General features: G+C 37.3%; 1 protein-coding gene across 1 annotated transcript in view; it reads left to right on the forward strand.

The window, feature by feature from the left end:
* The first annotated feature begins 15664 nt into the window (after positions 1–15664).
* LOC137403785 (connector enhancer of kinase suppressor of ras 3-like) overlaps positions 15665–22110 on the forward strand; it is an 82974-nt gene continuing 76528 nt past the window's right edge. The window contains exon 1 of the mRNA XM_068089828.1: positions 15665–15876. The gene's annotated coding sequence lies outside the window, so the exon portion shown is untranslated. The remainder of the gene's footprint in view (positions 15877–22110) is intronic.

Genomic DNA, 22110 nt, shown 5'->3' on the forward strand with positions numbered 1-22110 from the left:
AATGACTCAGCGGACTCAGGGTAGCCGTCGAATCAGAATTGGGGTTGCGACCTACGTAATGTAGAAGACTTTTGAATGCCACATAACAGGAATTCCCTTTATTTTGCAATGCTATTACATGTAATCCTCAAGGACATCTATCAATACCAGACGTTAGCAGACACTAGCAAGCACTTGCTCAGATTATCGACGGCCATGCACAGAATGGAACAGTACAAATACTATAACTTTGAGAGATATGAGGGTGAATATATCAAACTGTTAACCTTTGGGTGTTCACAACATGAAACAAGTATATATATTTCTAATAATAGTGCTCTAACGTTTCATTGTTCACTTCAGACTACGAAACAAGCGAGTTGCAAGATACGATGTCAAAGAGGTTGACCGAATGTGGCACCCGAGCTGTGTATACATCTATGTAGATCGCTATACAAGTAGATCGCTATAAACGACATCATGAAAAAGTCTTAGAGCATTGGCCTGTGTGGCCATGTTGACAGCAATATTGTCCAATTTATACTGACATCTGGTCTTCCTGTAAACTGTAAAGAGACCAAGTACATTGTCATTAGGCCTTGGTGACATGAGGAGCATTTCCACTATTACGACAGGCACTTCGATTGGCATGGTGATGTTCTTACAAGAAACATAAGCTGTCATGCCTTGAGTTATCACAAATACCTGTCCCAACGTTAGTTCTGTGTAGCTCTAATCCTCTCAACTGAATCAGCGTATAAAGATGAGCTTCCACGAGGCAAGCTGTGAGCAATTTGGCAGCCTAATAATAATGACCTGCTACTAAAAAGGTTTACTACTAAAATTCATTCGGTGATGGGTTGGAACATACAACAAACCAATCTTTAGTGATCATTCCATTATTACTTCTAAGTACTGCTTCAAATTAAAACTTACTTTTTTACAAGTAAACTTACTTTTTCATTGCCAAAAATTACTATGCTATTATTAAATCAGTTTCAATGGCTAACGCCAAGAATAACTTATTTGCTGCCGCAAACAGGTGAATCACCAGCCATGATACTCATGGACTCCTAACGTAGGGGTACACAACTGGGCCACACATGATACTCATGGACTCCCTAGTGTAGGGGTAAACAACTGGGCTACACATGATACTTATGGACTCCCTTATGGACATATGATGTATTTGATTTCTGATTATGTACTTTTCCTTAATTAAAATAGAAACTCATTAGTTTTCGCCTTGATTGGGATACCCGAGTCGAATCTGTTGGTGGTAAATAAACACATGTATAGCCCTGGATCAAGATCTTCATAAACATTCCAACAGTTTTTGGGTACCATTTGCTAGATCTTCATACAGTGGTAGCATAGCGACACCTTCTCATATGGCACTGCAATGACATTATAGAAACAGCCAAGTCGTTCTCATTCCGCCATGATGCAGTGTCGCTGTTTAAAAACAAAACACCCGTGTGATGCGCCATCTTTGTGTCATGAAAACTGCATTAACACCCATTACGACATCGCGCAACCATTGCTCTACTATAGCACCCTAGGAAACCATGATCTGAAGCAAAAGAAGCAACAGGAAAGCAAGACCTGCGCGTGTAAAGTGTGATGCCGTCGGTCGCTAAAACCGTTTCTAAAGATGGTGCATCGCACGAATGTTTTGCTTCCAAATGACGACATTGAATCACGGACTGAATGAGACCGACACGATTGCTTCCATGATGGCATTGCAGCACCATGTGAAGTTGTGTTGTTACGCCACTACTGTATGGAAACTTATTACTTGTCACGCATGCCCCATAAAGTGCTCATAAGATGTCCGAAAGGGGTTAAGATGGACCGAGAAAAAACAGTAGTGTTACTGGGATAGAGCTTACTTCAGATGTTGAAATGGTTTTCAAAATATGGCTTTTTTAAAATAAGACATTCCTTCAAGTTGTCATAGCAATTTATATATAGCAACAAAAGTGTGCCAAATATATAACATGTTATTGACGATGGGAGATGGGTCAAAAGAGCAAGGTTCATCTGTGGCAACCGCACAAATGGCAGCCACGCAGGCCGCATGACGACTCAATCAACTAAGTCTGAGCGCTAAGGTTTGGAGATGCCCCATAGATGCCATCAAGCCAGCTTCACAAAGAGATGGGCGGATGCATGAGACGTCCCAAATGCGGTATAGATGATACTGTGTCATAGAAGACCAAAAAGTGCTGCGCGTTTAGCTCAAATAAATCATGAAAAGTTTGCCAAAGACCCAATATTTCTGCGTGCCGATTACTACGGAGATGAGACAAAGGGTGATCAATTGCGATATGAAATGTAAAATGATGGATATGCACGGGAGCTAGTCCGTAATCTAGACGCCATCAATCAAAGATTTGACCTCAGATTTCACGGAGCACACGAGTTGGAGATTAGCTTGGAATAAGTGCAGAGACCAAGAGCTGGACCAAGAGCTGAGCACGCTGAAGAATTTGAGAAGCAATCCTTTACGACCAGAGGGTGAAGCCCACCAGCACTAGAGCCATCTTCAGACCCTTACTCAAGTCAGGTGATCAGTGTGAATAAATTATACATTACAACACACCCTTCGAGTAACCTAATGCTGATTGAAACGGGCAAACACAGGGACACCAGACCGTTTGTCAGCGACATAAGAATCTACCTAGACAAAGAGGCCAGATCTACACTATAAAAATAATAGGCCTTTGTTCTAGACAGATGATCTAAACGAATGACCACTCGTGAGATACACTTAGAAAGTATAAAGCGCATTTCCAACAGCCACAAGTGTCTGAATGATATCACCACATTGTTTGGTATTGTGTTCCTACAAAGGAGTCTTGTTTACAGAAATGAGAAGATAAGGAAAGACAAGCTTCGTAGTTGGTATTGTACAGTCACCATGATAAGATGATAATCCCTGACAATGAATAGCAATAACAGGGTAATTGTATCAAGAGTGACAGTGGCTGAAATCTGTTGACCTTACCCTCCAGCTCTTACTGCTACAGTCAACCCTCACTTGTCTGACTGGGCCATGTCTGGACATTGAAAAATGAGCGCTGTACGGTGCATTGAACAGCCTACATTGTCGCGGAAACATACTCCTCTATGTTGCGATATGGCGCAATACGCACATATAGTATACATGGGGATATATAGAGTAAAATATGGTTGTACCCGCAATATAGTACAGTGTAATATCAATAACAGTGATAATAACAAACGAAAACTACAGTACAACACCCTGACGAAAAACTCACTCGCTCGTGTCGTTGGTTGTGAGAGCCATCTATTGGCCAAAGCTGTCATTCTTCAAATAACTTTGGTCAAATCGGAAAATCGTCTAGACCCTGGATTTTGTTAAAACAGATAAAAGACCGGAAACATGAAGTTTGAGGAAACGGAGGGGGGATGGGTGGGGTCAACCGTAGTTGGTAAAGCGTCGATATTTTTGGACTCCTATGCCTATACTGGCCTACATGCACTACATTTTGATAACAATGGTTTAACCTTCACAATTGTGAAAGAGTAGTAATTTTGGTGATGATTGCGTACAGTAGATCATAAGTGACAGAAGCTACGTAGCTAGGTATATCAGTCTATGGTCTATTATTGGAAATCATGGTCAGATATCTTTGCTAATAGTTAACCCTTTTAATACGAAACCCAGTGTTACATGAAATTCAGATTTGTCGAGCCATTACCACAGAAGGCGGTAGGCGTAGTCGCATTTAAGTAAAGTATCTGAAATTAATAGAGTTGGTTGCCCCAATTACATTGTTAAGCGTATTTTTGTTGAATAATAATCTAGAAATTCGAATGCTTCACCTTCGTTTGAATCAGCCAATGTATTCAGCTCCCATCAAAATTTTAAATTAGTCGATGCATGAAACTCAAACCAAATGTTTGAATTAGTTTATGAATTAAACTCAAATCGAATGTTTGAATTCGACGATGTAGCCAACTCAAATCGCATGTTTGAGATAGTTGATACATTCAACTCATATCAAATGTTTGAATTAGGCAACGTGTTCAAATTATAACGAATATTAGAATTAGTCGATACATTCGACTTATTTTGAATGCTTGAATCAGCCGATGTATTAAACTTACATCAAATGTTTGAACTAGACAATGCATTAAACTTAGAATGAATGTTTGAATCAGCTGATACATTCAACTCAAATGCTCGAATTAGTTTAGGAATTGAACTCGAATCAAATGCTTGAATTCGACGATGTAGTCAACTCAAATCGCATGTTTGAATGAGTTGATACATTCAACTCATATCAAATGTTTGAATTAGCTGATGTAATCGAGTGTTTGAATAAAACAATGCGTTAAACTTATAACGCACGCATATTATAATTAGTCGATACATTCGACTTATTTCAAATGTTTGAATCAGACGACGCATTCAACTCACATAGAATGTTTGAATTAGTTGATGTATTCAACTCGTATCGAACGTTTAAATAAGTTGATACATTCAAATCGTATCAAATGAAAAATCATCACCTAAATGTTTCCCTACACTCGGTAGATGTTAACTCTTTCACTACTGCATTAAAATCTTACCAAATGAATATTCTGCCCGAATTAATAAAATGAATTTTGCGAAAAGCCGATATACCGCTAATATTATACCTAAGCAATATCTCGAGAACAAAAACAAATACAGTTTTATTGTAAAATTCATCTTATTCAAAACAAAAATTTTCTACAAGCACAAAGTGAATTCTACTCTTGTACAATATCCAACATTTTATTTGCGTTGTACGAACGCGGTGTTTCTCCTTGCCATGACGATAACGATCTGGTTTTGAAAAATAATTAGAAATGGAATCGTTGAATCAAAAAAATTTCTTTTAGGTGCACGTGATTGGCAACAAGGTTGTTTTACTGGAGCCAAAATTTGATTGGTCTAGCTATTGTATAGGCTTCGTAATTAAAAGAAAAGTGAAACCATATCGGAAAGCCGATATATCGGCTTACGGTCTGTATTTGAATTACCACGAAAGCCAATATATCGGCTTACGGTAACGAAAGAGTTAAACTTATGGCAGCAATATTTTAAAGAATCAACTACAGAACTAGAGTGCATTAGTATCATCATGTTTGAGATGTGCACATGCTTCTCTACATATGACAGGACAGCAGGACACAAGATAATCCTTTTCCCAGTCTTTGCTAACAAGGACTGGTGATGCAGACATTTCTGTATTCAACCCTTTATATTTATTAGATAAAGTCTTTCTCAGAGTGTCAAGAAGCGATTGAAATGTAATTTATTTGTATAGAGTAAACTGCTGACGATTTTTTTTCTGGCGAAGTTTTGGCTATTATATCAACCGACAAAGCAAGATGCTGTTTATCAGCAACTATTGAGATATTGATAGGGCTTCTTTTCTGAATACTATATTTGGTAGAAGTTGCACGTAGGATGCGGTCATGTTTAAACAATAGTTAAGTGGTTTAAAATGCCTTCAACTTTTTCGTTGTTAATAAAAAGTTGCAACTTTTCCTACAGTAACAGGTCACATTTTGGACTTGCAGCTTTTGAAAGCAGTTTTCATTTACTGAATATGGAAAAGTTAACTGTTAAGAGTTTTTTTAAACATCTTCAAACATATTACATTTCAAGTGCTTCATTGTGGGAAAAAATTAGCCAAAATGGAATGCGTATTAGGTGTAGTCAGCAAGCACAATTAATTTAAATTCACCGTTTATGTTATACATCTTTCTCGAAGGTGAGAACACCTTATGGTACGTACTGCACCTAGTAAATTGTAACTGTACATTGTAGTAATTGTACATTGCACCCAATACACTAAAGTTTATCGTAGGTAACTACAGTTACTAAGGTTAACATACTAATTTGTTCCTAACCTTTAATATGTACCGTACATACGTATATTAAACCGTGATGTGTTTTTTACAAGAGGGTGTTTACATTAGATAATTACTATGGGTTTCTATACCCCTCTATACGACATTTTCACCTTACAATGCCACCACTGGAACAAACTGACGCCGTAGAGTGGGGTCGTAGAGTGACTGTACTAGTACTAGACTAATGGTGCGTTTACACTGGCCGATTTTGTTACCGATTTTGTCGTGCACAGACAAATTTGATGAGTCGGTGTCGGTAGGTGTGAACAGAAAAATCGGTGTCGGCACCGATCTGAAAGTCGGTGTCGGAGCTACCCAGCAGTGCCCGGTTGCACCGACAAGTCGGACGCTCATCAGCCAATCAGAAGCTAGGAGCCTCTAGTTAAATGAGCCTAGGCTTTAATGACAGTGCTAAGTTTATGAAATGAAAGGGCTAGGTTTAATGAGAGGCTAGAAGACTGTTATTAAAATTTCCCTCGTTCTCTTTTTAATAATGAACCAGCATGGCTAGCAACGATGTGAACGCGAGAGTACCAAAAAATCAAGTTTTTTTCTTTAATTTAATTAAAAGTGAATAGCCAGTTGTACTACTACTACTAGTTCTACTACTAGTACTACTGTAAATACCACTGTAAAGAAATTTGCCGGTCCTTACTTGGCACGATTTAGATTATGTCATACAGAAATACATTGCGTGTAATTTCATTCAATGTTTTATTAGCGAAGGAAATTCACTAGCTGAGGAGCGTACGGCCATTTGCTCTGTCTACTAAGTGAGCGTTGCTCCCTTATATACAATAAAATTGCCCGTTCCGGCTAACGGGACCGAGTGAGAACACCGGCTAGCAATGTTTAAATGGCCAATAATTAGGCCCGCTAGTGCGTTGATATGACAACATAAACGACGACAATAGATAGCATAACGAGTAACAAGGCCAACAATAAAAAGGCAATAAAGAGAGAATAAAAAGGACAACTCATATAATAAAATATTTACAGACATATAAAATATATACAAACAAATAATTACAAGAAGTGTAAAGTGTTGGCCCGGCGTCCATCACACTACTACTACCACAAATATGCATTCACCATTCAATCTTCTTCATTATTCATTTTATTTATTATAATTACTCGAACGAAAGAACTGTACGTACAGTTCTTTGCTCGGATTTTCATTGCCTCATCATTCATTCATTGCTTGGCATTCAGTAGTTGCTTCTAGCAGTAGTAGTAGGAGCAGTAGTAGTAGTGTAGTACTAGTATATAATTTTCCACACCAAGCGCGTTGATTTTAATGTGTACTCGTCTTCGCGTGGTCGGGTGAAGGTCAGAACGGCGAAACGCTGTGATTGGCTGTTGGTACCGACAAAAATCGTTTGATCGTTGCAATGTAAAGTGGGAGTCGGTGTCGGCACCCATGCGTGAAATGTCGGAGGTACCTGTCTGAGTCGGGGTATTGGCACCTAATCGGAGTCGGTGTCGGCCAGTGTAAACGCACCATAACGCCGTAGAGTGGGGTCGTAGAGTGACTGTACTAGTACTCTGGCTAGTGGGCTGTGAGAAATTGTTAAACCATAACTGCCACGAACAACTTTTATCGTATTTACTAGGTAAATCAGACACGCTGATTCCGAAATGTAATCAAAATAAAGATTAGGCCACTAACTTTCAGAGTAATGAAGGATTTTTTATAGCGTTTTAATATCGGTCTCGAAAACAACACGATCGGCATAACAAGCTCCGCCCATAAATACGCGACGCAACCTAGCTTTTTAGGAACAGAAGTTACATAGGGATGTTTAGAGCGATTTAGAATAATAGAGATGGGTGTTTTAAAATCCATTAATATCTAAATTCAGCCTTAAAAATAATATCAGTCTTTTCTGAAAGGTAGATAAGTTATTAAGCATTGCATATTTAAAAAGCGCGATAACAACGCTAGCTTGTGATAAAACCGCGCTTTTTGAGCTAATTTTTCTCGGCGTCCAGCCCATTTAAACGTCATGTAACAAGCTGCGAGCAATTTTAAATAGTTTATATCCCTTTCATAAAAAACTGAAATTATTTTACAGGCTGGATTTAGATAATGGGTTTTAAGACACCCATCTCTATTATTCTAAATTGGACGAAACATTCCTAACTTCCGTTTCTGAAAAAGCTAGGTTTCGTCACATATTTATGGGCGGAGCTTGTAATGCCGATTGTGTTGTTTTCGAAACGGATATTGAAACGCTTTAAAAAAGCCTAAATGACTTTGAAGGTTAGTGGACTAATCTTTATTTTGAGTACAAAATCGGAATTAGCGTGTCTGATTTACCTAGTAAATACGATAAAAGTCATTCGTGACAGTTATGGTTTAAGAGCGATAATGAAGCACGGAGAATGAGTATGTGTACAATAATTCTAGATTCATAAAAAATTAATGGTTGGCGCAGGCGGTTGAATGCTGCGATTTGAATCTGGTACACTTTTCCCTCATTAATCCGTGGCTTTGGACAGATGGGTAAACGGGTACGTCTCTTATTATAGTAAAGGTTTCTTTAGTTTTACATGTTACGTATAATTTCGAGTAGCATTCAGTACAAAACGATCATGTTTCAAAAATTTTTGGATGTTGCGTGTTAGAAATTACTTCACATATCTACTCAATTTTCTATCGTGCACCGAAAAATTCATAATTCTTCGATGGTTGATTACATAAAAGATCTCAATAGAAGGTATGATATAGCAGATACTCGGACAGAGTGGATGAATAAGTGGCTGTTCATGGCACAAATTTGACAAAAAAGGTAAATATATATTATAACATTGATAAAAATACAGTAATCCCTCACCACTTGTATCTAATGGAAACCAGCGCTTCCTGTGATAGGTGAACATCAGTGAAATAAAAACTACCATACTTTTCGGACTATTAGCTGCTACTTTTTTCTGACGATTTGAACCATGCAGCTTATAGAAGGGTGCGGCTATTCTGTGGCTTTATCATTCACCGCTAGGGCGCATTAACCAGAATCTCCGGTTAGTGCGCCTCTAGCGGTAGAAGAAAATACGAAACATGCTTAACGGTACTGTTCCGTTAGACACTAGGTTAAAAAGCGTCAGTTAATACAAAACAGTGCCGTTAGGTACTGTTCCGTTTTAAACAGCAAAGTTGCTGCCGTGTTAGAAAGCACCATCCTGAGTCCTGCGGCCTATACAAAGGTGCGGCCTACGTATTGTTTTATTATCGTTTTTTAGAGAATAAAGCAGATGCGGCTTATATAGGGGTGCGGTTTATAGTCCGAAAAGTATGGAAATCAACTCACATCTAAAAGTCCCTGTTCCATTAATTGCAAGTATTTTTTTCTTTTTATTTGGTTTAATGTATAATTTTGAGAGTTGTAGGCTGTTAAAAAAGCGCGCGGAGATTTTTATACTTCACAAACATAACCGGAAAAAAACGGAAAGCAACGGCTGCCAGGACAATGATGCTCACGGGGGATCTCACCGAGTGAAAGCATGATAGAGGTTTATGTATTTTATTAATTTTTTCTGTCGATTTTTAATCGATATTTTTTCTCCAACGAACTAATTAAACGGTGAAAGATGAGCCATGAATAGCAAGAGACTACTGTACAGCCCAAAACTGTGACAAAAAAACAGAAAAAATCACGATGAAACAATTAGATTAATGTAATTTGGAAGATCCGCCCAGTTAAAAAAAGTTCGCTTATGGTTACGCTTATTCGCTTACAGCCGTGAAGAATCAACGCTGATTGTTTTAAGGAAGTTGGTATCACAAAACAATCAAAATGGCCGACAGTTTGTACACACATGAGACAGCCATTTATAATTGTTACCGACCTTGACAAACCCTTCATGTGACCACTACAGATATCACTTCAACATCTACCAATGCCACGGATACTAAAGAGAGAACTTTTCAACCTTCTGTCAAGAACCAACTGGCAAATATCATAACTTGACACGTTAAAAAATTTGATTTTTTAGCATTCAATTTTGGCAATGGAAAACAGCTACATGAGTCAAATATGGCCTTTTTGCTAAATTATCCTGATGAGAACTAATGAGGGGTATAGATATACTGACTTATTCACTCGAGCAACTATTTCATCAGGAGATGGTGTGCCACCAAGATTTTAGATTTCCATACACAAATGTTCATGGTCCCATAACCAATAATCAATAGAATAATGGTTTTAGCATCAAAGAAACACTGAAAAGATCAGTATATTACAAACTGCTGAACATCTGCCATACTCCAAACTATTATTCTCATGATGCCATTTTGGTCTCTCCGTAAGACTTGACCATAAATCTTGAGAGAAGAGATTTTGCACAGTTTAGTAATGACTAGTAACCGATTTATTTCTCTAATGCACTGCAATCGAAGTAATAAATGGCTGATAGAACATTAATTGATGCACTAACTTCTAAAATTCAATAAACCAATCAATAGATAAATCTATAATCACCCAATACCTTCTATTAAAGTTATCAGGAAAGATACGCCATGGACTTATGTCTAGGCAAGCATGGGCCTCTCTGATCCAAAGAGCAGGAATTGACAGAGAACGCAAGCGATAAGGCATGATGTGAAGATGATTACCTGCATTCCAAATTACAATAAGGGGAAGAGGTTTCGGATTAGAAGGATTATAAGTACTAATCTGGCTTAAGAAGAATTTTATCTACACGGATTCAAGGAATTATCCACGGCCATGAAGCTAACCATACTATTTTTAACTACAAGGAGTGAAACATGGATAAACGCTAGAGTTTCATAACAAACTGAGGAGTTTTAGACATTGTGCCAGCTCTAGTCGAAAGAATGGGATCAATTAAGGCAAATGGATCAAAAACACTGACATCAAGCCAATGGGGCTACAGAAAAAGTGTGGATTCATTAATTACTTCCTAATATTATATGCAGTGCCACGCCCGAGCTTACAACCTAGAACCGCGGCAATGCAGGCCCATGATTTAGGACATCTTTTTTGTAGAATGGTATCTCATTTTAATGGCTACGCTGTGAGCCCATATGTTTTTTATACTGTTTTATAAGCATCCTTTGCTTTAGTAAAAGTAACACATGTATAACTTTAGCAATTTATAACAGCAACTGTATAAGCCGAAAAAGTTCGTAGATTTATTTTAATGAAAATGGGAAAGTAGTTTTGCTCAACCGACTACTAGGGTGACTTACTGCAAACACAATTGACTATTTGTAGTTCAAAGGATTAGTTCGAAGCTATTTAATCAATTTTAACAAGTTCTTGAATAGATTATAATAAGATTTTATCACTTTTTAATCTAAGTCCACTTTTGTTTAGCAATGGGTTGCGAAATTCTTTCAAACCATAATTTAACTTTATGAACACAAATATTTACATGTACCTTGGGTAGTTCAAAAAGTGAACTGCGTTGATATAATATTTGTAAACACATTAGAAGAATGCTTCAAAGTGTGAAACAACACCTGAGCCTGGCTGGATACTGAGACATCAGTCAGATAGTGTAAGAAGTCACTTCAGGGGGTTAAAGTAGAAGTAAAGAATGCAGGATTTATGAAGTACAACCTGGCTGACAAACAGACCTAGTACATGTACTAAAGGTACACAATGACAACTTAAAGCAACAAGGTAATAAAAAAGAAAGTTGGTTAACCAATCGAAAGGCAAAGATTTTACAGAGCTGAAAAACAGAGAGAGATGAGATGTGGAAGTCAGCACATCGGTAGTAAGATGTGACTACGGGAACTACATGGCTTTAATATAAAACAGGTGAACGTTTATGTCTCTTCTGATCCTAATCAATAAAGTTGAAATCTTACCAGATTAGCTACTGGTGAGCCTGAAGAGAACTCGGGTGTATCTGAACATTCAAAGACAGGATATATACATATACATAAGACAGAAACATAGCTTTATGTCATGGCCGATACAGCGATACTACTAAAAAACCACAAAGCATAAAATGTCAGCCAAAACAAAAATGCATAGATACCAAATGCATTTTATTACTCCTATTGCGATGGTAGAGTATATCAACCCCAAAAATACCTTAGATGAATTGCAGCGTAACTGACTACCTCTTTATGAAAAGATCCAGGTGCTGCTGTCTACAGAGTGGTTCGGGTACTCCTTGACAGCTGGAGTTTCATGACACTTGCTCACTCCTGTCTGATGCAAAGCCTGCAGGCTGAATGAGTCACGCGGTGATGAACAAAGGCTGCAAGCTCGCATCATTATAATGCTCAGGCATTCATGCGTATATTGAATGAGCTATTTATTCAGTATATGGCTTGCTGAGCAACACAGCACAATTAGCGGAGCTAGCTGTGACTACAAGAGAAAACCGCAATATACTTCTCTTGTTTAGACCACCTAAACAAAAAGCTCTTCTAGCGACGAGACTGAGCATTTGCTATGAGTGTAATAAGAGTGAGGAGTGATAAGTCGTGAGGAACAGACCGATACAGCACCATAACAGTCTGCTAATGTAGACAAATCATAATTAGTATATTAGATTTCAAAGGATGACTGGTTAAAGCTGACAGCTTTGTGAAAGTTGGACAAAGTACTCAGTACTTTCTGTGTCAGTGATTGCCGCGCGCACGTGTGCGTGTTAAAGACAAGCTGTACCAAAGGGACCACTCACTCTGTAGATAGAGAGTGAATGCGCAATAATGCTTCAGCTGCGATGTAGAGGGGCGACAAGTACAGGACTCTGATGAATCATTTCATCAGATGACTGCATCGATGGCTATTAGCTTTAACCTATAACAGTGCGTGTGAATTAATTAGTTCCTCTGATTCAACAAGCAAATCTAGTAAAAATTGCTAGCCATTACCTGCCACTATCTAGTAATGGAAACGGTGTGCGCCTTGCTGGTTTCGATCATCTGAAAATGAATGTTTGTCCTTCTGGTAACCGCGATTCTATTGTCATTAAGTTATCTAGTTAAGCATGCCCGACAAGACATGCAAGACCCAACAGGCACATTCATCACCTGCCAAATACTCAAAACAACCTATCATAAGAATGTTGGAATTAGATTGCTTTCGGATTCCCTATACTTTAGAAGGGAGAAAATAATCTAAAAAATATCAATTGGTGACTGAGGTACATGATAAGCATACCCTTGAAATCAGAGTTACTTATACATGCTACCTTCGATGGGCTCAATACAGAAATCACTCTATCGATTAGGGGATAGCCGATGGACAAACTCAATATAATCATTTTCAGCATTTTTATTTGTTTATTTTATAAGTATTTAATTAACGTAACCAGAAACTGCTATTTATAAAGATTGCAATGCTTTTAACGATGCATTGGCAGGCACACGTTTGTCAGCAAAACTTACTTGACTTATGTTACTATTTAACTTGTACCCAATCAAGACCAAAACTATCAGAGTAGTAGTAGTTAGTAGATCAGTAGTAGTGGTACATTACAACTGAAACCCATTAAATGTAAGACAGCTCTTGACATTTCTCTTATCCATCGTTTTTTATGATGTCATCATCCTGTTTGCACATGCGCTCGTCCACGAAAAAGCCCCCATCTTTGTACAAAACGATCGTCATTCTCCTGAATACCCTAGGACACTTAAGTATTCGCGGCATCTAACTTTCGCGTTTTCGCGGAGTCATCATCACGCGAAAAATTAATGCGCGAAACTAAACTATCATAACGAACTAGCGAAAATTCGAAATTAAATAGCTATGTTCTACACAGGCCTGTATTCACTGGTTGCAAGTTGGGGGGGCTAATGTTAGACGACTAGTTATGAACATCTGGGGTGTGGAGAAGGAGGGGGGGGGGGTGCTGTAAGCTCCCAACAGGTTTCTCTTATGTAGGGCCTCAGCCGGGCCTCTCACGTGAAGTTTTAAGAAATTTTATTGGCAAGTATCAACATTTTTCTATTTTTTGAGATTTGCTTTGTTTTAGCTGATGTGACTGACAAAACGTTTTAAAATTAAAACAGGCAAAACTTGTATGCAGTTAAAAAGCTCAGAAAGAAGACATCTTTTTTTTAAGCGTTTTAACAAAGATCATTTTTGCCGATTTTATTTCAAGTTCATTAAGTAGGATATGGGCAAGCAGATGTTTGCTAAAACTTGATATTTTGCAAACCTTTATAAAAGTCGTTAACAAGAATATTTTGCCGCTGATGATGATAATAATGACGCCTAAGAACTACTAAAAGTTGATGTTTGTATCTATGGCTTCGAATAAAGTGATATTCTACAGCGATAAAAACCTTTCTATAGCCGTTGGACTATGAAATTCCTAAAAAGTTGGGGCGTCTTAGCCGGCCAGCTGTCCAAGGGAATACGGCCCTGTAGTTCATTGATATCCACAACAAAATCGTGATATTAGAAATGCAGATAATTTTGTGTGTGATTGAGCTCATTGGGAAATTTCTAGTAAATTCGTTAATACACCGAATGAGCAGCATGGCAAAGCAAATTAAGATAACAAGTTTTTTTGGAAAAGCCAAGACAAACGAAGAAGATGATGATATCAGTTTAGTCACCGAATTTGTAACTGATGAGGATGAAAGTCTGGTAGGTGAAGTCATACAATTAAATAATACTTATTGTAGTGATGAATTTTACTGCCAACCAAAAACGATAACAACCCTCACCAGGTCCAACCATGTTATACAATTCTGGTTGTGATGTTGGTTGTTATCTATTTTCTTTTTTATGAGACATGTACTGTATTTGATTTTTGTTTAATTTGAAATATTGTGAACTCAAAACGTGCCATGGCCATCGCTTGCTATAAATACTTGAGATCTAATATTGGTACCATATCGGTCCCGACGGAAAGGACCGAGACGTCATTGATAGTCCAAGAAACAAATGGCAGCAAGCGATCACGTTGAATTATCGATTTCTGCCATACATTTATACCTGCGGGTTACAAATACAAACTAGTCGCAAATATAAAAACTTTTTTTACTAGAGGACCGGACCTGAGGAATTTAATTTGTTTGTTCCACTGTATTTATTTTCACATCACTATATTTTCGCACTCATCAGAGCTGCGAAATTAAGTTGCAGCGAAATTTTACTCTGTGTGCTACTCACGAAACTAAATACTAGCGAAATATAAGTGTCCTAGGGTAATAGTATTTTTCGGTGTTTTGATACTAAAATAAAAAATTTGCAAACAAAAGAATCTTTTGCAATAATTAATTGCAGAAGCTTCGTGTTTTTAACGATAAAAGTTGTCCGTAAAGGTGGCAGACAACGATAGAATGACGTCACGAAAAAACGAAGGATAGCAATGAGGCGATGAATCTACATGATCATGTGATCTAATAATCACGAGTCTCTGTATAAATCAAACCAACTTGGTTGAAATGATTTGTCACAGGCGAACAATTCTGCAAGACTGCTAATTTCCTTCTAAAACCTGCTTTAAATATAATTTTTTGAATCAATCAACTAACCAATACAGATCTAGGTCCCTACCCTATTATGCAATACCATCAGTGTGAACCGCTTTAAAGAATGATTGGAGATCATTTCAAGATTCTCTTTGAATATTAATCGACTAGTTACTACAGTACTAGTTTCTATCCTGATGGAAAAAGGCCTAAGATAGCTGGGACATGTGCGCAGGATGAGTTATGAGTGATTACCTGACAACTATTATATTCCCAGCTCTATGAAAGAATGAGGAATCAGAACAGACCCAGACTGAGATACAAGAATGTAACTGAGTGTGACAAGAAGCTGAGGGAACTAGACACAAACAGATGGTAAGAGAAGAGGAGAAACAGAGCTGCATGGAAGTCCGTGATAAAGCCTAAACCATATGACAGTCATTGTCGACACGACTGACTGCAAGAGAGAGAGAGAGAGCGTTACTGCGTAATGATGAGAGTAACCAGCTGTCAGAGACACCCTGATTCGGAGCAAGATCGGTATATTAATCGATGTTAGTGTAACAAAGGTAATTGAAAAAGGAAATGAATGCTACCCAGGGTACTTGACATGATATTAAACCTAACGCTAATTACTATACAAATGTTAGTATTACTAGCTAAGTACAGATACGCAAAGCGCTCTGGTCAGTTTTCCCTGTACAGTGGACCACCATACGACATTAATTCATTCTGGTGTTGGCATCGTAAGGCAAAAATGTCATATAAAAGAGTATGGAAACCAGAAGTAATTATCTAATGCTACCTCCTGGTTAAAAAGCACTACAGTTTTATATACGTACTGTAAATATTAATAATTAGTAACAAAACACTATAGTAACCTTAGTAACTATAGTTACCTACAGTAAGCTTGGTGTGTTTAGTGGTTATGATTTGCTTATTATTAGGCCTATGGTTATGATTCTTCTTCTTTTAACGCTGTTATTAATCTTAGGACCCATGGTTATCAATCTTAGGACCCAAGGCTAACAAATTAATGTTATACATGTAGTTATACGCGTATAATGAAATAAAAGTATAGTATACAGTAGACATTGCCCTATGTCATAAATTTCAGATAATGTAAAAAATTTATGCAAAGTTTTTGCTTCAAACTACGTAAAAAAGTTCATATAACATAATTGTCAAGTAAGGACAACTTCTGAAATTCTATTTGAATGGTAACATATCTCGAAGCACTTGTGAAAAAAATGACGTACGTATAGCGTAGTATCTATTATATACTGTATAGAACCTCCATGACATTTTAATTCATCATGGTCGACAAAACTGGTCGACAAAACTGATAATTGTAGATAATAATTGTAGAAATAATTGTAGATTGTAGACAGGTAGATTGTCGACAAAACTGATAATAAGTATCTGCACAAATATTAATAAATAAAACCACCGAAATTGATCACGAAAAGGAGACAAGCTGTCAAGCTGCAAACTAATAATATCCCAGTTACAATACAGCCAACAAATTAAAAGTGTTAAGTCTAGATTTTTCATTCGGCCAAAGGGGAGAGTTCGGAAAGATCTTGGAACGGATTACACGATTTACATGTATTGTGTTACATGTAACGTTCCTGAACCAGATTATTTACATTGTAGGAGAGCCTATTATATATAAATTCAGTGAAAATCCTGAAAAAAAAGGTGGTAAAAAGACAAGAAAAAACATTAGACGTAAAACAGGGACATTTTAACCCGGGGACGCACTGTACCAGAAGTGCCGGTAGACACAAAGATGTAGATCTAGATACTCCTATTCACTATTCTGACCATTTACATAAAGCATTGCAACTACAAAAAATTCATTTTTTTAAACGAAAAGCTTGGAATTTTTTGATTAAATTCGTAGATTTCACTGAATTTACCCTATTCAATCACTACTTCAACATACAAATGTTAGCCAACATCCGGTTGTACTAATATCTGTGATTGACAGATCAAATGTCAGTTATGTTCCTATAGAGAAAATTTATAAACATTTTTCACCTCCTACATGTCATAAATAATAGAACTGCTCCGATTTTGGTATTGAAATCGGTGCCGATATGGTTGCTAAGTATTTGAATCGATATTGGACCATCTTTTCTTAAAAAATACGAAACTTCCGATACTTTTTACAGATCAACTATTTAGCAAAAACAGAATTTTAGCATGCTACACTAACAAAACTCATCAGCTGCAATTTCCTTACTTTTACCTAATGAATTCCGGACTTGCCACACAATTTATTTCATGTCTATAGCCTGATCAACATCAACACAGCTGAGGAGCATTTTTGCTTTAGTCAGGACGTAATCCCAAAGTGTGGTATTTTCGCAATTACTGGGATAGGATTTATTGCAGCTAATCACGAACAAGATAATAAAAATGGGAAACAAGAATGCAGTGTAATATTTCTATTTACTAGCATTACGAAAGTAATTCAAAGCAGTCGATGCATAAAGTTATCTATCTTGATCCGGACGATACGATGTATCATACAAAATACGGTAACCCCATTGGCTTATCAGTATTTAGCCTGTCCTCCATCATCTGTGGCAAGTGAGTTCCTGATCAGAACACTGGCTACATTGATAGTAATAGAAGAGACTTCTTACTGAGAGAATTGAATCACTAACGGTAATTATAAGAAACATTGATTTGCTCTAAACTTGTACAGACGCAACAGTTCGATCAGCAATATAAGAGAACCTCCCTTCGTCATCACAGTGAGAGCTGTACCACTAACAGTAATTATCTTTATCAATTACAAATTACAAGAAATGTGGACTGTTTTGTTACTACATGCACGGTATGTCAGTATGTGAATATATATTTTTTTCTTCTCCCCAAATACAAACAAATAATTACATTAATATTTATATTTTCTTTGCATTATATTTATATTTGCATAATAAAATTAACAATTATCTATGCAACACAAAAGATCTGAATCGGTATCTGAATCGGGTTATTTTTCAATAAGAATTGGTATATCGGATCGGTATCTGAATCGGCTAGTGAATTTAGAATCGGGACATTTCTAATGAATAATAGAGCTGTAAACATAATGATTGATGCCAAGTAGCATCAAATATAAAGTATTTTAGTCTTTTTCAGCTAATGCGAAGGTTGTCTTTTTGATTGGCAAGAATTTGTTGATAATCCAGGGTCATGTGATACTCTATAAAGTAGGACGATTGCATCTCTTGTTCAACATAGATTTACATGTACAGAAACCTTGGCTGTCACGGCCTCTTCGAAGTGAAGAGGCCGTGGCAGTGGTCAAGCATTGAAGATGGGTCAGCCTAAGATGACACGAATCTTCAAGCTCCGCATGTCACAAAAAATTCAAGCAATCCAGTAGACTGAGCAAAAAACCGGATTCTCTCCACATTCTGAAAAGCGCAGGCAGACATATTACACAACTAGTAGCAAGGCGCCTATTACATCATCGGGTGACTAGCGCCGTCAGCCCTGGTACTGATCAGTTTTGTTATGTCATAGAGTAAATAGGTCAGGGTTAAGCATCTAGGTCAAATATGTGATATTGATTATGCTATTCCTACTGTCATAAATAATACACTTGTAAACATGGTGGTTGGTTGATGCCAATTAGCATGAGCTAAGATATCATACAGCGGCATTAAACGTAACAACCTGTTGCGAAATGCCACGGCAACAACAAGCGTGAAGCTAGTCTGACAACAGATCATGCTAACATGTTGTCAAGGGTGCTTCATACGCATTTATCCCTTAAGATATTGACTAACAACATGAACTCTTATCAGCTATTTTTGTTTATGTCATTTTTGAACAGCCAACATCTGAAGGTAGAAGCATTGCCAAATAACTATGACGAAATTTGACTTTTTGATTTAATATAGGTTGAGGTCAATGTATGACTTGATGCTTACTGAAAACACATAAACAAGCTACTATGAATCAAGAATGGTATTCCCCAGTGAGCTCTAATGCGGAATACAGTATATGGAGACTGGGTTAACTCTAGTAGTCTTGTATCTATTAGAGGAAGGTTGAATAATGGAGATGACTTGTTATTGAAGGTCAGCTGATTGGTAGAGAGATTGGTAGAGAGTAGAAGCCTATTAGAGGTGGCTGGTGTTTGAACTAGCATATATAAAGCTGACCATCTGACAAGTAACAAAACATTTATAGTTTATACTAGTGCTACTCTGGCTCAACTAGCATGGTCATGCTGCTATTAAGAACATCTTTCATGCCTTTTGCCACTATTAAATTTAATCGTTGTTACCATTAACCCTTTGGCTGGGGAAATGACAAAAATGTAGTTTATCGGTTCCGTGAGAAAACGACTTTTGTCACTTTCGGTAGACATTTATAAAGCTATCGCCTAGTAACAATAAACAAAGGATATAAACGCTAATAAGACTGAAATATTATTTTAAATAGATTTTGGTCGATGAATTAGAATATAAAATGGTCATCTGAAAGGCGTTGCTTTGTGCTAAAAGCTAAAGAAATCGCAAATCCTTTGAAAAAATGGAAGTTGGAAAAACTATTCAATAAACGGTTTGACATTCAGAGCGAAAAGATAAAGATTTATTTGATCCCGCGATCGTTAGTGATCTTTGGTTTGATCAACATGATAATTCAGATCAATTATAAACTTTGAATATACAGAGAAAACTGATAGCTATGGTAGGTTGGACGATGCTACTGGCATTGGTTACGCTGTGGTGTTGGACTCTGCCGAAAGGAATAAGCATTCCTTTCGGCATTCCTTTCCAAGCACTTCATACAGAGACAATTGTACATAGCCGTAGCTTGTTTGTAGTAGTACACTTGTAAATGAATGTTTATGCATGAAAGGTTTTTATTAATAGAAATAATTTTCAGTTTGAGCTATGTATGTTCATAGAATACCGATTTTATTGAATTTTTAAAAATAAATTACAAGATTTGCGGTTGTTTTTGCGGGGCTTTTACCCAGCCAAAGGGTTAAGTGCTGCAGAAGGATGTGCTTTAATTTGTTTTCAGTAGCAATAATGTATTGCCATTATTTCTTTTGGCAGCTGGAAACATGTGCTTGCGGTTATTGACAAGACCAGTCTTATAACCTTAAGAGCAAAAGCGAAGAATAAAATTGTCTTCGAAGAGGTGAGCCACTAGTCATCCATTTTGGCAGCAGACTAATGGTGTTCCAGAACAACTTTCTTCTCACACAGCATGCTCAGTGGGCTGCCAACTCGACATATCCCTGAGCTTTCTATGTAACAAATACATCGTCACAAACACTAGACAAAATGGCCTAGTCAATATTGGAAAGTTAAAACACAAGACAATTCGCCAGAAGAACAAATCTGTCGAAGACCTAGAAACCAACATTAACTGAAAAACGATTGGATATAAATGAAGTTCCATAATATTACTTCCCCCCTGAAATAATTTTCGATTAAAAACAACTTGAATATTTATAGAATGTTTTTTGATCATGAAATATTCTAGGAATGAGCAATGAGCGAATGGCATCCCAATAACGCCATCAGCTAGCCATAAGCATTCGAGTGTCAAGTGACTCTCCTGTTTGTTTTTGTCACCCGATCCAAGCTTATCACGCTGAGTCAGCTGCGAAGGGTCACTACAGAGATTATTCACGGATGATTCTAGCTGATATTTATTGCTGAGCGATGAGAACTACTTATACAGAGGAATTGCCTAAATTGATAGAAACAGGAAGCTCATAAATCATGTATTGGCATACCACTTAATGGGACAACTAATACATTTCCCAGTTGGAAATGAATCAGCTGGTATATACCTATCTAAGGAAGGAGAGAAGCTGGCTTTAACAGGCTAGGCAGTACAATCAGTCAGACATTGTCATACACTGTGTTTTCATGGTTCGAGTGGCTTCAAATCATATAACGGTATAATCATAACGGTATAATCATATAACGGCATAGAAACAGTAAAATCTGAACGCATTCAACGTAGTTTCGCTTCACTTAATCAGTGCGAAGGCATTTGCTGTGCGACTGCTTCGACATCATAGAAATGTTCACTGCTTACAGATCCAATTGGACAATTCTTTTTTTTTTACCTCATCAAGTCGTTTGCACATGCGCTCGTTCACGAAAAAGTCGCCATATTTGTAGAAAACGATCGTTTTTCTTTTATTTACTAGTACTTTTAGGTGTTGTTTTGATACTATAATAAAAAAATTGCAAACAAAAACATCGTTTCCAAATTATCATTGTAAAAGCTTTCTGTTTTTAACGATAAAATTGTCTATAAAGATGGCCGACAACGATGAAATGACGTCACGAAAGAACGAAGGATACTCTTCTCAGCTTTCCTGAGTTGAGGTAAAAACTTTCAGCATGCAACCACATGAGTCTCTGCTATGAACATGTTTTACTGCCACTCACTGATGTTTATATTTGACTTTTTGACACTAATGTTAGCTTTATAATGATGACGCGATAACTACTTTTTAGTACAACTAGGTGACTACGCATAAATTAAAAGGTAAGTGTGACCCGACAGTGCGTCTCCTTTAACAAGTTTTATTTCGAGGGAGACATCACAAATCTTGAAGGAAAGATTTATAGTACAACTCCGACTCATTGAAACTGTAAGGTACGAACTGATGGGCAGTGGGCAACTCCGAATCTATTCGAAATATTGAAATGCAGCGATAAAGTGCAATATGAAATTAAATTGGTTTACGCTATATGGCCATATGCCAGCGTTAATCCTACAAAACTTTGGTGATCGGCTAT

The sequence above is a fragment of the Watersipora subatra genome, chromosome 9, assembly GCF_963576615.1.
Source record: "Watersipora subatra chromosome 9, tzWatSuba1.1, whole genome shotgun sequence".
Taxonomy (NCBI): domain Eukaryota; kingdom Metazoa; phylum Bryozoa; class Gymnolaemata; order Cheilostomatida; family Watersiporidae; genus Watersipora; species Watersipora subatra.